Source organism: Struthio camelus, chromosome 2, assembly GCF_040807025.1.
Source record: "Struthio camelus isolate bStrCam1 chromosome 2, bStrCam1.hap1, whole genome shotgun sequence".
Classification (NCBI taxonomy): Eukaryota; Metazoa; Chordata; class Aves; order Struthioniformes; family Struthionidae; genus Struthio; species Struthio camelus.
In genome coordinates this window covers 12,187,138-12,199,731 of record NC_090943.1, presented here as the reverse complement: position 1 = coordinate 12,199,731, position 12,594 = coordinate 12,187,138, and the positions used below count along the sequence as shown (strand labels likewise).

General features: G+C 38.1%; 1 protein-coding gene across 8 annotated transcripts in view; it reads right to left on the bottom strand.

The window, feature by feature from the left end:
- The window catches only part of ZMYND11 (zinc finger MYND-type containing 11), a 108,502-nt gene that overhangs the window by 82,431 nt on the left and 13,477 nt on the right, over positions 1–12,594 (bottom strand). Inside the window, exon 1 of one of the 8 annotated variants that reach the window (XM_068934300.1) lies at positions 10,341–10,364. The exons of the other annotated variants lie outside the window; for them this stretch is intronic. The gene's annotated coding sequence lies outside the window, so the exon portion shown is untranslated. Of the gene's footprint in view, positions 1–10,340; positions 10,365–12,594 lie in introns of those variants that run through there. 8 annotated transcript variants of the gene reach the window in all.

Genomic DNA, 12,594 nt, shown 5'->3' with positions numbered 1-12,594 from the left:
CTGCAGAGAACACTGTGGAGCAAGTTAATACCTATGAAAAATGAGCACAAGAAAAACAAAACTATTCCCCAGTGAAAAATGGAAGCAGAGGATGTGAGAAGGGATGTTATCCCTCTCCTTTATTGTTGCTCGTCTAACAGATGAAAAGCTGGAGAAAAGGAACTTCAACATCTGTTGAAAAAAAAAAAAAAAAAAGACCATTCTGGCTTACCACATAACAAAGAAAGAGTCCGAAAAGAAAGTGCTTGATCAAAATAGATTTCATTGCTTGCACATCTCTCTCTCAAGCCATAGCACAGAAGAACCCTGCAACAAGTGATCTTTCTTTTTTACTTTATTTGACAGAGTTTCCTTTGAGAAAATAATCAATCATTTTGTAATTAACTTAAGGCAAGGATTCGCTCTTAAAAATAACCAGAAAAATCAGAATAGTACGGTAACTTCTTTCTTAATCTTCTCTGTATATATCATCGGGAACAACTTTCAAAAACTGGCTAATCCAAAGATAAATGCTCAACTGTTCTCCAAGGAATAAAAATATGTTGGAATATATTGCACTAATACACAGTAAATACTTTCTTAAAGAAATAAATTCCTTAAATATTCCTTAAAAATTATTTAGATGCACAGATTGATAATCTCAATAGAAGTTAATGAAAATGACCTAACGAACTTGAGTACACTCCTTTCAAAATAAAGGGTTTTTTTTTTTATAATAATGTTCCTGCATGCATTTGAGATGAGTCCAAGATCGTACCAACACGTTTAATTATTTCTGATGTATAAATGTTTAGATATCATACCTATATCTGCAAGGAAAAAGGAATGGCCCCAATTACTTAGGCCTGTTCTTACAGGAAAAATTGTAACATATTAACCATAAACGAGCACTGAGTAGCATTCATGAAAACAATCAACCTTGTTACAAAATTAGAATTTGTCAGCAATATATTAATTTTAGAGTCTGACCTTCCAACTACCACTGCAGTAGAAGACAATTAACGCTCTCCTGAGGCTCTTGCAATGCCTATGCAAATACATTTTCCATGACTAAGTGACACATGAAATGATACATGGGAATCCTCTGAAGTAGCACATAATAAGGAAATATTTGACAACAGTATCTCTGCTGTTTGCCTACAAATACGTTACGTAAGGGATGCTGAACAAAACACAACACCAGGAGAAACTTTCTTTACAGGTGGTGAATTTGGATAAACACTACTCTCTCTACGTCAAAAAATATGACAGACTAGCAATAGTCTGCTAACAAGTCAGTGTTTTATAACCAAGGCTTTGTGTTCAGTGAAGAGGGCATATTTTAAAAAGGCATTAAAATGATAGCGTCAGAAAGTTAAATACATTTTGGATAGTTATTTACTACTTGAGGTAAATTCTAATGTAGTGTGATCTGGGGCCACTTTCAGGGGTGCGGAAGTATGTACCAGTTTGGTAAATATGCTGAAATTTTCAAAAAATTGATGCCTATGTCATTTTAATTTCTGCCAAATACACAAATATATGTACCTATACAAAGCAATTCCCACTTTTGAACATGCATTCAGATCCTATACAAACACCTACGCAGCACTGCAGGACAAGCAGCACATGTGCGCCTCCAAATAAATACTTGTAGAGTCTCTAGGTCAGTATTTACAATCACGTCATTTAAGTGTTAAACAACTGAGTTTAAAAAAGTCCTTTCGAGATCTGGGTTATAAAGGCTAAGAAGGGGCAAGAGCATCACACCCTTGCTCCAAAGACTGTGGGGAACGTATTTTTCTCTTTAAGTAGCACACACGTAGCCTAAAGCCACTGCTTAGATGGTGTGGATAGACTTGGCTGTCCCCTTCCTTACACTGCATTTTCTCCTGGTGAGTATGTGCAAAGCCAACGGGGGCACCCAGCATCGCCGGGGTAGGGAGGTGGGTGCATCCCCGTCTCGAGGGGCTCGCGGCCCCGGCAGGGGCTGCCGGGTCTCAGCAGCACCCACGCGGCACTGAAACGGTCCATACCTGGCAACCACCTCATATCCCAAAACTGGGAGATCACAGCTGCTCCAGTGGAGTGTATAAATTTTTAAGTATTTATTCTGACGAGGACTTATGTTCCAGTCCTCAAATCCTAGATGAGTGCACTCTCCATAAGGGTAAATTGTGTGCATGCCTCAGTCACCTACTACACCCAAAAGCTTAAGATCGTACTAGGTAAGAGAAGCTAACTCCATAGCACATTACAGAAACGACCTTCATCAGTACAATGCTGTCTGCTGGTTTGCATTTGGCATTTCATTTTCCCTCGTATTCAGACAAGGAAGGATTAAAACTGGTGTTTTAATTTTATTTTTACTGAACAAGAAAGCAAAGTTCTTATTAAAACAAACAAGCATTTGTAAATACCATACAGTTATATTTCAATTTTCACAAAAGAATCTGGATGAAGGAAATTATGTACTACATTTTCTTAACAAATTATGCCTTCATTGACCTTCAACTCTGATGAAAATTGGCATCACTTTTTTAATTACTAACACAAAGCTCTGGATTAAAGAGCTTATCAACTAGTAGGAGGATGGGTATTTAAAATATGTTGTTTAAAACAAAAACGTAAATAGCCTTCATTCATAACATTTCAAAGACAAAAGGTGACAATTCTCGTGACTGCACCATAAGAAAGCTTCAGAAATAGCCTAAAGTACTGCTGCTTCCAAGTCGCAGCTGGACAGAAGCAGGCATGCCCAAACCAATTTGAGAGGGAAAGAAACGCTTCCAAGATGCCCGACAACCCTGTGCGAAAGCATAAAGACAAACACAGCCCTAAAAAGAAAAGACACTATGCACGTGAGTCTGGGGAAGGAGAGGCTTTGCTGCCAGCCTCGCGAGGGCAGGAGGTGACACCGGGGAGAGCGTTCCTTGGCCGGCCCCGCAGCGGGAGCAAAAGGCTTTCGGTGCAGGCAAGGCGGCCCAACCGCCCTCGCAAGGCAGCGCGACGTTCAGGTGGTGGCAACGCGACTGGGAAGCGCACGTACGCAGAAACAGGCAGAAGGAATATCCAAAAGGATGACTGAGTAAAGCTAATTCCAAGCCAAAACGTCTCCCTCCGCTGCTGCATCAGGCAGTGCCTATTCCACGGCAAAATCCCACAATTCAAACAATAAATGGGCATATTTGGCCAAAACACTTAGTACTGGGCTTATCATAAAATGCAGAACTAACTCTAAATTACTAAACCTTATTCAAAAACCAGAAAAATATTTTATTTCCAGCGCTGACAGATAACCCTTCGAGAGCTGTTGTTAAGACTAGACAACTGAACAAGTCTGTTTAGTTCCCAGCATCCTGAAGAAGTTAGGCTTTCTAATCTGATTTTCTGAAAGAAAACACTAGATAAACATCCTACCGCCAAGTGAAAGTAGGCATATTTGAAAGGTTAAATAGCTTGCTCAAAATCAGCACATGTGTAAATAGTAAGGACAAATTTCCAAACCCAAATCTCCACCCCTGTTCTTCCTTGATGCCGCTGTCTTTGAACTAGACATAACTCTGCACCGCAGCTTTATCACAATTATGATCATAGAAATTATTTTAAAAGACTACATATGGGAAAAATAAATAAATCAAACATACTGGCACAGTTTCTAAATAGCCTGATTTTAAGAAAAGCAGAATTTCAGCTCTCGACTCCAGTCTATTCCTCGACTCCAGTTCTGTTCTCTCTCCTTAAAAGCAAGAATCTGATTTCAAAATGACAAAGACAAAGAAACGCTACTTTCAGTGCATCAGTTAATCACGTGAATGGGTATCTTAAAGATAGTTGCTCAAAATTTCACCTTTTATCACTGTCCACTGTCTTCAAGTTTCGATCATAACAACAGTCAAAAGCATTTATGAATGAGCATGTTCAGTAAAAGAGACACTGGACTATGCGGCTGGATAAACAGGTAGATACGATGGGAGAGAAATACAGAATACAAAACATCCATTTACGACACATATCATCAGCCTGGGAGCTTGCAGTAATGTTTAGGCAGATAAGAAAACAGATCAAAAAGAAAACTGTGGAAGCAGCCAGTTTTTGTTGTAAGATTTTGGCTTTGTAAATATAAATCTAATACAAATGTACACTAGTGTCAAGGAAATAAATTATATTTGATATCTATATATTTATAGTAGTGCCAAGGAAATAGATTATATTTGATATCTATATATTTATATATTCCAGAAAACCAAACTAAGGAACAAATCTAGTCATAATTCAGTCAGGAATCTGTATGGAACCATACTATTAAATTTCTATAGGATGTGAAGAACAAAACAAGTTTAAGGCATGCAGTTCTTCAAACTATATCAAAGGCAAAATGACAGCAAATTCCTAAAGCACTGTTATTAATTTATCATTATTACAGTTTAAGAACGTAGTGGTATTATTTAAATTGATTCTACCTCACATAATATTTTTAAATCTCTCGATCTGAAATAAATAATCTGAAGTGTATTACAAAGAAACTTTGCACTTTTATAGCAAAGGATGGAGAAACAAGAAATAATATGACACAGAGGACTATATATTTTGCATAGGGCTTCTTATTTATATGATAAATGTACAAGTGTACAAAAAGTGAAGACACTATTTTCTCCTGAGGAAAAAAATCTGCTTGGCACAGGGTAAGCAGTTGGAAGACTCACGATTTTTTAGGAACTTTGAAAGGACTAAAACAGTCAGCTAAAATGTATTTCATACTTTGAAATGCCTTTGTAACAATTTTGGGGTGCTATAAGGGTCAGACCTACTTTAATTTGAAATAGAGTACAGATATTCAGAATCCTTTGGAGCAGGCACATTATCACTAAGGAAATCTGCAAATGAAATTCAGCTTCAGCTTTCCTGTATTTCATCCTACAGAGGAGTAGTGGACCTTAATCAGTGCCTTCTCCTGTAATTAAAAAAAGTCAGATTTCTCTTCTGTTCAATTAGGCTTTTCCCGTAAATCTTCATTTTCAAAAGAAGAGCAAGGAAAGCATCCAGGGATGCTTAATTTCCTTTTAGCAATCCATTACATAATGCATGATATAATTTTTGTATTCTTTATTCTATTACACCTCTAACATTTATAAATAGCTCACTGCTATACTATTTGGCTATATTATCTGTGTATTCCTCTAGTGATTTCAGTTATTTTAGTCATTTTCCCACCCCAAGAAGGGCCTTTTCAGTTGCCCAGCTGATTTGCTGTAAATTATAGGCCACCTCCCTGGCATCCTCCCCATGCCTTGCTCTATCTGCTGTTTCCTGCAACCGTGGGAAAGGGACATGGGACATTTCATCTGATTTTCTTGGTGGTCCTTACTTCCCTTAATTCCATGTTTAGCAGCTTTTGATTTACAGGACATAAAGATATAGGAAGAGGTGAGAAAAGCCCTTCCTCCTGAGACAGCAGCAACTCGAGCTCCATTTTCCCGTATTTAAAAGAGCCTGGGCATTTTGTAAAAGGCAATATCAATGAATAAATTGCAAATATTAAACCTGTTTTTTAAATCACCCAAACATCACCATATAAGTATTAGTGAATACAGTGAACCAGCAAATGCTAATTAATAAGAATGAAAAATAAACTGACTAGTGTTTTTAATCGACTACAGTTAAAAGCTAGAGTAGAGTAGACAGAAGAGAAAGTAACAGAAGTACATAATGAAAAGTAAATCTGATCATTTTTAAATGTTATTACTTTTTTCATCTGAAGTATTCTAGCTGCTCTTTAGTATGGACTGCACTAGGAAATGCAAGTAGTATTTTTAATTATACTGCCTCCACTTATTCAGACTTTTTTTAAAATCTCTATTTCTTTTAAATGTACCAAGCTTAGACAAAAAGTTTTCTTCTCAATCTATTTATTTTTGTTGCTGTTTTCCTTAGAAAAAGAAGATACTGGGTACAACCTGTGCAATTAGTTTTTGTGGAATTAAAAAGGACTGCTGACCTGCTAAGCATTCTGGGAGAATCAGGTAAAAGTCACAGACACAGAAAAGCTGAGGTGCAGGACAACTCCACTGACTATTTTGGGAGCAAGTCTCCTGTCCCATCAGCCGCTCCTATCTGCCTTCAGCAGAAATGAGAACACATGGCTGGTTGCTGATAGCCAGCTTCAACAATAGAGCAAATAAAGCTGGTGAGACAGGTCTGTCCTGCAGAGATGTCTCAGTTCAGTTCCTGGAAGTGCTAAAGACTTATTGTGACACTGGGAAAGTGTCTTGGCCTCAGTTATTGAAAGGTATCAAGTCTACATCCTTTAACATTTTGTAAGATGGAAAGAGCCATATACATGCTCATTTCAACACTCCCAGACCATTCGTGAAAGACAGTGATTTGCATCCTATGAGTGAACACGGAAAAAGGTATTCATGTACAGTTATACCCCAGAGAGATATGTAAGAGGATGGGCATTTTCAAGGTGCAGGTCTCCCATGTGTTCTACAGCACAAGCACCCTCTGCACTGAAGTGTAAGCCTGACAACTGTTTTATAAGAACAACAATATTCAGTCCTCTAAGAAACTATAAGGACAATTCCAAATCTTATTGTAGTGAATGCCTTAATGAGTTCATGGCAATAGAACTTCTAATCTTGTGTCCAAAAGTAAAGAACAGACCATAAACAAATGGAAATTAAATTATGGTTCAGTTTTCCTAGAGAAGAGACATGTATGTTTACTCCGAATGAACAAACAGTAGTAAAGTACTGGTAAGAGAACTGTCAATATGATTTGTTCTCTCTTGATGAAGATTTTAACGAAGGTAAGATATCTCTCTTGAGGAAGATGATACTGCTTCTTGTAACTTATTATTTCATGTGTTGTATTAGTAGTTTTTCAATTGTGGAATAATATTCATCTAGTTACTAAGTGCAAAATTCACTCCCTTTACTGTAATATATTATTACAAAGTAATCCAAATATCTTAATAGCAAGCATTTTTCAAGATTTCTATGGCATAAGCCTTTCGTTTCCTGCTACTACAAGGGCACCATCAACTTGAACTTCTAGCCGTTTCTACAGAGACATTAAGTAATTTAGTGTAATAAAACTGCTTGCTTTTTGGTTTTGCACTTGCTTTTGTTTTTATGAAAAGCACTTTCTCTTCATCCACTGTACCCATAAAAACAACATGCATTATCTCTTATTTCTAATTTTCCATTCTTCCAGTCCTCAAACCACCAGGATGGTATCTTCAGCAACTTTTGGATTTAGAAAGCAACCTTCACCTTCTAATTTACACTCCAAATGCCCTGTTATATAGCAAAGTGCTGATACTGCTACTTTACAAGGAGGAAATCACGCCATAGAGGACTACATTCACAATCTGTTGTAAACACGTAAATTAGTATGAATAGCAAATAATTTCAGAAATCTGATGAGTTTATTCTAACACTATCGGCCAAAGTTGCCAGAACCTTGCTCCATAATCCAGTGCTGGCCAATGCATAGGTTTGGAAGCACTCCTGGAGCCACGTATTTCAGGTGTGGTTCCCATGAGGCTAAGTGATGCAACTGGCATCAGGGACATGCTGATGCAGTGGTGGCTGAAGAAGCCACCAAATTTCTTACAAAACATTGGAAGATTTGGAAGAAACAAGTCAACAAGGATTGTTGAAGCAGACAACCTAGGACTAAATACTGAGGCAAGTCCCAACCCACACTTTCCCAGGGAGCACTCAGCTCTCCAAAGTATATGGTATGGGGGTTTTTTTCACTTACCTGTACAGGAATCTTAGTGTGCAATTCACAGGGCAAGTTTGGTAACACTTGCCAAATACAGTAAACTCTGAAAAAGAGCCACAATATGACATGTCTAACTTGGATATCAAGACAGGCTTCTCCTTCTAGAATGCTAATGATCAGAAACTAGTCTAACTTCCAGTCTGCATTTATTTGCAGACTGGCTGTATATAGTCATCCTCAAACCAATGTTGTTCTGTGGCTTAAGTGACTTTTTACTCTCATGATTACCTCTTTCTAGATATATTTACAGAGATCATAAGAACTATGGGGACTGACTGAAGACAAACCTATTGAATTCTCTGAGTTTGGCAGGAAGATACTCAAAGGGATATGTGGGATACTCAGGAGTGTAAAGATGGAGAAGGCAACATAGATAACCACTTAGTTTCCGTCTCTCTGATGGATCATGAGAGAAACGTTAACATCTAATTCATAACAAATCGAAATCTTAGCTAATTAATAGAATAAGCAGCCTGTAAATAAAAGTAACAAAGATGAGACGTTTTTACTGACACAGTAAACAGACGTTCGAGCTTCAACCAGGTGCCTTTCCATCTAACATACTTACACGGCCCAGAGATATTGGTTCTTTCTCTAAACCAAGTTTGGACTAGAAGGACTGAGGATCAGACAAAGAATCTTGGGAATCTTTTACTCAGGAGACAATAGGAAGTTTTCTGGGTCTTCTCTGGCGAGCCTTTTTCATTGTGCCCAAGAGGAAGAATCCTCAGGAGAAACGTGTCCTAAGCCTTAGGGCGCTCTAGGTCACGGTTGGTTAATTGAGCTGCGGGAGAGAACGATCTCTAGCCTTTAGGATCAGGAACAGCTAGCTGCAGCAGTAAACAATTTAAGGGAGGCAGCCTACATGTCTATCCTGCTGCCAAAAAAGTTTATTGTAATCCACCCTCTAAGTGACGGTGTAGAAAAAAGTAAAAAAAAAAAAAAAAAAAAAGCCAAGATGTCCCTTACTTATAGCACACACGTGGCCAAGACGTCCCATGTCCCCTCTTTCCAGCCAGTTTTGAGGAAACAAGGACAAGGGTGATAAGACCCTGCAGTGAGGGGCAGCTGGAAAAGGCTACTAGTGTTTTTCCACACCATCTTGGCTCAGGATCTTGTAGCCTTGAACATTTTTATGCTCACAGTACTTTGTAAGATTTATTTTTTAATTTTTTACATTTTACAGTGGGGGAACCAACACACAAAAAGCTGTGTTTAGGAGGCCGAGTGTCGATACCCAACCTGGGCAATTGCAGTTAGTAGGGTGTGCAATTTCAGAAGTGTGACAAGTGATTCTCAGCCTCTGTCCCCAGATGAAGTCAAAACAATTACATTCAACAACTGACACTGTTCAGGCTATTCTGCTGTGAATCGTCCTGGGCATCTCCAATTAGCTTACAGCAAAATGTGTTATTTTGGTGACTTTACGCAAAATAGAAATAGCTCTCATCACAAATCTCTAATATAGGCAAGAATAACATAAGCACATTAAGCTTCTTTTCCTTGTCACCCCTGATGAACTTCATATGGCAAGCAGACCAAAAGCCCCTGCTGAGCCCCTGAAGCTGAAAGTGAAACGGAAATATCACAAAGAAATGCTGCCAGCATCCCAGAACATGACTCATGCTGCTTAAACGCTGCTTAAGTACCAAATCGTTGCACTTAGAAAATTCTGGTCTGAGTATTTTGTACAGATGGATCAAGCATTCTGAAATGCAAAGTCCTGGGTCCGTTTGCTGAAGAGCAGTGAACCAAGCACTACGGCTCCTAACTTGGTACCGATCCCTCCCATGCTAGCTAACTTCAGAGAAGTCACCACACGTCTCTGTATCACCATTTCCAAACTGCAAAACACAGATAGTTACGCTAATCCCCTTTGTGCAGCACTTCAACACTGATGGCTGAAAATAATTTTTTATGTTATTATAGAGAAAAACTACAAAACTGTACGAAAAGAGAGGGCCAATTCAAATTCTGTCAGTGCCTCTTCAGGAGTACGAATTCTAAACTCAGAAATGACCACAAAACCACGTTCAAAAATCTATGGACCTTCCTGAACAGAGTGAAAAAGGGAACTGATATGGGAAAACCAGGAAAACTACAGAGGCAGTGCTGTCAAGTGTCCTAATGGGCAGGTTTTCGAAGATGTCTGAAGATTGATTAGGTGTACGCTTGCTGGGATTTTCAGAAGCATACATTCATTCAATTCAGACTAAAATCAATGGCAGCTAAGCAGTTTACCCTGCGCAGACAGTTTATGCAATTTTAATCACTTTAAACACTATTGAAAATCTGATCCCAAGTAAACAAACTGAAAAGACGTTTTCTAATGTTGCTTGTAATGACGACTGTGGAAATTTTTTTTAAGACAGAAATGTGACTTTTAAATTGCACTTTAGTAATCCATAAATGCTAATGAAATCCCCTGCTGTCTGCCCTGCAATAATTTTTTCCTATTAAAAGCTTGTACTTTTTTAAACCTAATAAGCACATCACTATTCTGAGCACATTTATTGTTCAGTCAAAGTTTAAATTTATGGTTTAGAATAAAAAGAGAGGTCGCTTACCAGTAACCAGAAGTCTTTGAGATATGAATTCCCCATGTATGTTCAAACTGATGAGGTACATGTATGTCCTTTCACTTAAGACTAAGTACTTTTTAGCTTTGCAATGAGTAAGTGTATAAGGCAAAGACTGTCACTATCTCTTTCGGTTTCCTCCCCACCACAGAAGTAAGACTCAGGGAAGCTCAGAAAATCATGAGGGAGAGCAAAGTAGTCAGGAAGAAAGTCTAAATGTGAACTATATATATAAAAGACTTTGCTAATTGGTAAATAACCTCTCTTTCTCTTTTTGAGTGACAGACCACAAGTATAATTTATCACAGTGACTTATATATAACCATACCTATATGCGACTAAGCACCTGGGGTTCTGGAGTCCTTTGTACAAACTACTCTAGCGTTGCTTTACTTTAGCACTGCCAATATACAGGTTTCAGTGTTACAGGGTTTAGTTTCAGCGTTATAGTACATGGTGAAGGTAGGTGCGGAGCTCCAGATATCATCATCTCCAATATCCGTTATCTAATTATTTCTCAATAACGCCTTTAATGTCATGAGCTCTGGAGAAGTACTCTCTAATAACAGCTGGAGAGTTACCTTAGCTGAGTCAGACAGCAAATTCTGACACAGTTTCCAACCAATTTTGACAGTCTGCGTGCGGAAACGGTTGGACCGTTAAACCTTCCAGAAACATACGTGAATAGCCCAAAGTATCTGAATGTGTGCATGTAGAACTACAGAGCTCCCCTGAAAAAAAGTGTAAAAACCAAGTTCTGCTTTACAACACAAGACCAGACACAAAGCATAGAGATTAAATAAAACCTGCTGATTTAAAAGAAAAATTTTGGCATAATTTTAAGTGCAAAATGAAGAGAGTCTTTCGTAAGAACGAGTATCTTTCCTTCACTCTCTTCAGAAAAGCAAAAGCATCTTAGGAAGTCACTTTGATAAAAAGTAGGCATAGTAAACACAGAGCCCAAGACCTTCATGAGACTAAGTGAGAGTCCAAACTCTTTTAGCCTTAAGCAAGTATTCCAAAACAGCTTTAACAAATTAAACAGAAGGAAAAAACTGGCAAAAAGCCACACAAATCTCATTCCCAGAACATTCAGCATGTGGATGCTGGATGGTGGCTCACTTCCTTGGAGTATCCTTGCCTCTTTCTGTAAAAAAAAAAAAAAAGTCCACAGAGATGACAGAAAAGAGCCAGCTGGACATACCTTGCTAAATGTATGAGATCCCCGTCTGCCCCACAGTGCTGAAAGACTGGTTTTCAGTCCTGTCATTGATACACAATGGAGATTGATTGCTGTTACAAATGCACACGACGGAGTACTCAGAGGGCTTGATACAGGAGAAATAGGCAAAATTATCCAAGCTGGGCTACACATGAGCTAATGGAGGTCAGAATATGCGATCGGTATAGTTCTGCTGTTCAAAAGTTTCAAAGTTCAATACTACTGTGGATTACGTGGCCTAAAGAGAAAAATTTTTTGGTTGAAATTCTTTCTAAAACAATACCACGTTAGATATTCTAAAAAAAAAAAAAACTCTTCAAAATCCCCAAAACAGGAAGAAACACAGCTTTCAAAAGCATTTGCATTGTCCTCTATCTCTCTGCTGTGTAAGTGCCACCATTACAGGATATCACATTATGCATTACTTCTATTAGCTAATGAAGTCGCGTAAAAACAACTAACAGTTAGAAATATCAATGACAACAGGCAAATCTAAGGTATTTTCAAAATATCTTTTCAAAAAATATTTTTCTTTAAGTATTTTCAAAATGAAAACTGTTTAAAACATTTTTCCACACACTCCCAATGCCTGTGTCAAATGTGGCACATCTGGCCTGTGAATGAAGCATCTCTAAAGGAGACTTAAGTATTTTTGGAAGAACACAGGGAGAGTTTTTGTAAATACTGCTTTGCTATGGTTATGCAATATGGTCTAATGTTGGATTAGTCTTAACTCTGGAAATCCATTCCAGGTTAAAATAGATTATTAATATCATTTTTTAAGAGTTAGCTTGCAGCTTTAATGCCACAGTTTTGCTAGTCCGTATTTCTGCTGAACAACTTTCCACAACAGGATGTGGCTTGGGTTCGTTTTTCCACCTAGCTGTTACTCTATAGCAACATACAGCAAGTTGTTTCTACTGTAATTAAAGCAGGATTTTAAAGATATTGAGTGGAAAATGATAAAATGTGCCTTTGTATGTAGAAGAGGAACATTTCTGCACCAGCAGATGACTGCCA